The sequence below is a fragment of a genome, unplaced genomic scaffold, assembly GCF_019419815.1.
Source record: "Pyrus x bretschneideri cultivar Hongxiangsu unplaced genomic scaffold, Pyrus_bretschneideri_v1 Contig8, whole genome shotgun sequence".
NCBI lineage: Eukaryota > Viridiplantae > Streptophyta > Magnoliopsida > Rosales > Rosaceae > Pyrus > Pyrus x bretschneideri.
In genome coordinates, this window is record NW_025999820.1 from 8,440,011 (window position 1) to 8,446,010 (window position 6,000).

Sequence of the window (6,000 nt, forward strand, 5' to 3'; positions counted from 1 at the left end):
CATAGCTGTTTTACATAAAAGTTTATCAAACACTATAATACTGCTTCCTTTTTTTTTTTTTTTTTTTTTCCAAAAGCACTTTTACAATAAAAGTTTACTAAACACTTTGTTGCTTTATTTCACAGCTGCTTATTCTCACAGTACAGCAGAAGCAGTTTTTTTTTTTTTCAAAACACAGCAATATCAAATCAGCCCTACGTGGTAGCTAATGGTGGTGAACCGGAAGCTGTGATGGAGACGGATGCATACTACGATAATGTTTGGAGAATTTTCTTGTTCTCCACCAATCTTGGATTTAATCCATATCTATAATAACAATGTTCCACCTCTGCTGATGGGACTCTCTACCAGATAGTGTTAGTGTGGGAAAATCAGGTTAGGATTCTATTGGGCTAGGTTTTGTGCATCTTTTTGAGTCTAGGTTTACTTGTACTCCAAATCGCTTAACTCAAGTAGGCGGTTTAGAACATGCTTACTTTTGAAGTCTAGTTATAGACTCAATATATCATCATCATCCTTTTTTGGAATCAATGGGCGAAACCCGCCAACTTCACTGACATGCTTATTTTGGGAACCTAATCCAAGAAGGAATTAACGCAAGATTCGAGAACTTAATCCAGCACGAATCAACATATTTTCTATAAGTTTGGAGTTCTTTCAATTTAAGAATTAACATTATTCTTTTATTTTAAGAAGAATTCTAGGATATCTTTCTCTCGAGTAATATATTTTCCCTTTCATCACTGGTACCGCAATCTTCGAATGGCCTTTGTTTTTGGTGGGAAGGAAGATTGGATATTATGATATATGGAAGTCGGCGATCATTGGAAAATGTTGCAAATTGGTTGTCGGCTAGCACTGTTGTTTTGTATAAGTCGGCCATTACAAGTTAAGAACCCTAAGAAAAAGCGAAAAAGTTGAAAGTGGAATCTGGCATGTAATTAAGGGGTGCAATGCCAGTGGAAAATCATTTCTTTATGTTTTCAATTGTATTTTATTGGTACCACTTAGTATTACAGTATAATGTTATTCTGTTTTCTTTATAAGTAATGTAGTTTAAATTCGTTTTTTGACAAAAATCGAACTTAATACCTTTTACTTATATATTAAAAAGAGACGGATAAAAAATTATCAAAAAGAGAATTAATAATTTTTTTTGATAAACAATGAATAGAGAATCGAACACGAAAATAGAAGGTTCAAAATTAATTCACTAAAGTTAAGTGTTTTCAATCATTGTAAAAATACTTTCAAATGAGCCCTAAATTGTCAAAGTGCATTAAACAAGTATACATGGCCAATCTTTTGCATAAGGGTTATGGGGAGAAAGAAATTAGAGATCTGAACATTTTCTAGTTTTACCAAACCAAATTATTACTTTCCTTTTTCATGATATACCAGATTTCTTTTTTATGTTGTGACAAATCACTGTTTGATATGTATACAAAATATCTACTTTTAACGTTCTAATATATGAGTTATAATGCGACCTACATATGTAGGATGAAATCGTTTCGGGTTACTCATTAGTTCCTGAAATTACTTACTATTTTTATCATTGATAAAATTCTGAATACAATTAGGAAAGATCTATATACTTGGTTCACGCATCCGTTATAGCTTATCTTATATTTCGCCACTCAATTCACATTCCGAGCGATTAGGTATAATTGTAACTAGCTTTGTGAATTGTCGAGTTTGGTAACGTGAGTTTATAAATAAGCAGAATATTAAAGTGATGGACTAATGATTAAGCTTAAGCTAATTGGAAATCGGTGTTTGAATATGTTCACCACCATTTAATTTGTGAGGTCACATTTATCGATCATTTACACGCGTTGAAAATGTTGATCTGAGAGTTCATTACTTTAAACTTTACATAAATTATACTAATACCCCTTGCTAATTGGCGTTGGAAATATTTTATTCTGTGTGATGCTTAGTCCAAATTGATGTCTTCTAACCTCTTCAGGTTTTTTCTTAGAAGGTATGACTTTAATTTGATTGTCATAAAAATACTTCTTGTTATTAATTATATTTGAACTTAAGACACCCGCGCACCGATTAATTTGCAATAATTTATAATTACTTATGGTCCTAATGAAGAAGAGATCACCCCGTGGATGACAGATTAACAAATAAATAAAAATTAGTGATCCAAATTGTGTAGATTCATATTATATATTCAAAGTGTATCCATACAAAACATGGATGTTCCCTTGAGTTAGCTTATGCGACAACGATAGTTAGGATTAAGACAAATCAAATTTTCAATTCCTTCCCATGTTCGTAAAAGCACTAGATCTCAAGCCTCTGTAGAAGTTCTTGATATGAATAAATCTAAAAGTGACTAGAAGAACCATAGAAACCATATCTTAGTAATTAGGAAGAACCATAGAAACCATATCTTAGTAATTAGGTGCCCGAACATCTTACTGTCTTCCAAAAATTCCATGCTAGTTTTGGTTAGACTATACTGGTAGATAATGGTGGTGGACCGGAAGGTATGATGGAGATGGGTGTAAACTAGACCTGTGAGTATATACCCGAGTAGTGCTATTAACGTCATTTTTTTACTTTCCACACATTTTATGTCAGTTTCTATCAATTAATCATCTTCAAGTCATTCGATCTAATGGACGAAAATTGGGAGGGAACCTTACTGTTATATTTTTTTTTCATTTGATCATATTTTCAATTCATTCAATCCAATAGCCGAAAATTAGCCGAAAATTAAGAGAAATGCATGAAAGATAAAAAGGTGTAGATAACACCACCCTATATAAAGGGACAATTGTTCAAAGGGCTTCCTACCGTTGGATTTAATCCCCATCCCCTATAACAATGTTTGAGCTCTTTGTTGTGGAATGTACTAGGTATCAATGGGTAAAGCTAGAATGATACAGACCCAGAATGCATTTCATTTTTCACTTACCCTGAGAGTGAAATTCAAACTCTTGTCATAATCTATATTTATGAAGCAAGAAATAAAAAAAAAGATGAAGCTTTCATAATACCCAAATTGTTCTTCTATTATTAAGAATTCAAAAAATAAACAATAAAAATTCCCTAAAAAAACCTCCACGGGACTCTGGAAGTTAGTAAGTTCATTATTTTTCAGAATATATTATAAAAATAAATAAAAAATAAAAATAAAGGCAATTGTCAGATAAACAATGTTTAAAATATCAATATCGATGGAAACATCAAGATGCAAATTTATGAAAATATAGACGGAGATATCGAATATTGATAGAAATGATGGTAATTTTAAAATGAAACTTTAGGGATGTAGAACATTGGTTTGAACAAAATATAAGAATTTCTCTGATATTTAACAGATGTATCAGAAATATCAACGATATTTGTCATAGCCTAAACTTGAGTTTCTACGACATGAGGTGAAGTTTAAACTTCACCCTCAATTTTCATATCTTTATCTAATTTTTTAAATATTTTCATGAAAATATCAACTGTGTGAAAGAAATTTTAAATACTGGTGATAACTAACCCTCCTTGTAAATTTAATTTCTAGCCGTTCAAGTACGGAAACCGGATATTAACATAAACCCACATGGTTTCTCATATTTTCGTAAATACATGGTAACTCAAGTCATGAATTGAGGAATTTTTGCGTTATTAAATTAATCTGCTTCTTTCATCAAAAAATAAAAATAAATAAAAATAATCTGCTTCCTTTTTTATTCCCACCCAAGTTTCTGGAAGATTTACCCAATTACTTCTGGATCAAAGTCTTTTACTTAGCTTCAGACGTATGGCATGAAGCACCGCAGCATGAAATACCTCTGCTAATTGGACTCTCCACAAGAAAGTGTCAGTGTGAAACAATCGGGTTAGGATTCTGTTGGACTTGGTTTTGTAAGTCTCTTTGACTCTAGGTTTACTTGTACTCCAAGTCGCTTAATTTAGTAAATATTTGTACCATTGTGATACCAATAAAATCAATACAATTACAATTATACATAATATCTCTCTTTTAGGTTTCTACTTCTTGGTCAAACCCTAACATCCCACTTTTTTCCCAACCCTAGTCGTCCCTCTTAGGCCATCTTCAACTGAATGGTCCAGAGGGCCAGAGAGCTAAAAATAGCCCCAAACCGTCTTCAACCGAGGGTTAGGCCGGAGGGCTCGTGAGCCCCTCAGAATCTGAAAGGGCCAAAGGGCTGGCCGCATGCAGTTATAACCGACAGGATTGCATAAAGAAAATTTTGAATCCAACAGCTAGCTGGCTGCTGCTAGTAGTAGGATGCATAGAGGGACTTTAGTCTCATATTCATATCGCTGCTTAACTATGAGTACGGTTGGAGCTCTTGGGTTCATGACTCAGCTCCATCTCGGCCGGCATCCTGCTCTCGATGAGGCAAGGTCTCGGACGAACTACTCATTGTTGTGTTGCCCTAACCTAAGGAAGGGCATTGTTTTGAGGGAGGGAAAGCGTGGTTGACAAGACACTTCGAGGAGGCGACTGGAGTGCTTTCATCAAATGATGCATGTGGGCTGGGCCATTCCTATCCTAGGCCAAAGGGCTCATAGGCCCCACGAAATCTAAAATGGCCAAAGGGCTAGCTGCAGCTAGCTCGAGCTGGCCAAAAAATCAGAGCAATCATGTCAGTTATAACCGACAGGATTGCATAAAGAAAATTTTGAATCCAACGACTAACTTTTTGAATTTTTTTTTTTTACAGTTTTATTTATTTATTTTTATTTACAAAATTTTTCCTATAACTTCTTTTTTTTTTTTTTTTCAATAACTTCCTATAAATTCTATTTTACAAAATTTGTTTCATATTTTTTTTAAATTCTATTTTTTTTCTATAACTTCTATTTTACAAAATTTGTTTCCAATTTTTTTTTAAATTCCATTTGTTCCTATAACTTATATTTCACAAAATTTGTTTCATATATTTTTTAAATTCTATTTTTTTTTTCCTATAACTTCTATTTTACAAAGTTTGTTTCATATATTTTTTTAAATTCTATTTTTTTTTCCTATAACTTCCTAAGCCATTATACATCATTAAATTAAATTAAGTACACCATTAAACAATATGAAACAACATTAAATAACATTAACCAACATAAAAATTATACAACATAAAAAAAACATTTAACAACATGAAACTTAAACAATATTTTTAAAAACATTTAACAACATAAAACTTAAACGCCTACTCCATGCTTCTTTTGGCCCAAAGATGTGCACAAGATTCTGTTGTAGGTACTTGTTTGTGGCACTTGAACGTATCATTTTATAGCACCTCATGTACTCATTTATAGAGATAATATCGGTTCTTGGATTGAAAGGCAAATTAGGCCCATCATATTTTTTGCACGAGCCCTTCTTGACCTATTTGGATCTTCTTGGTCATTATCAGACTCTCCATCAATATACAAATCTCGCTCATCATCCACTATCATATTGTGTAATATGATGCAAGACATCATGATGGAGTCCAAATTTTCTCGACTTTATCCTCTTGCCAGTTCGCTAATGATCTTCCACAGTACTTGTAGAATACCGAAAGCTCTCTCAACATCTTTCTGGTATGCCTCTTGGTGTGAGATAAACAACTTTTATGCGTCATTCCTAGGGTTTGGAATTGCTTGGACAAGTGTCGCCCACTTTGGGTAGATGTCATCTGTCAAGTAATACCTCATATTGTATTGATGGTCGTTGATGCAGTAGTCAAGTTCAAGTGGTTTACCTTCCGTCAGGCGATTGAAGAGGGGTGAGCACCCAAGAACTGTAATATCATTTTGGGATCCAGGGACTCCAAAGAAAGCATGCTAGATCCATGTGTCATATGAGGCAACCGCCTCTAACACAACAGTTGGCTTTCTCGACCTTCTGCTAAAGCCTCATTGCCATCCGATGGGACAGTTCTTCCAATCCCAACGCATGCAGTCTAATGACCCTATCATGCCCGAAAACCCACTGTCTTCAGCTTTGCTAAGGAGCCAATTCAGATCTTCTTGATT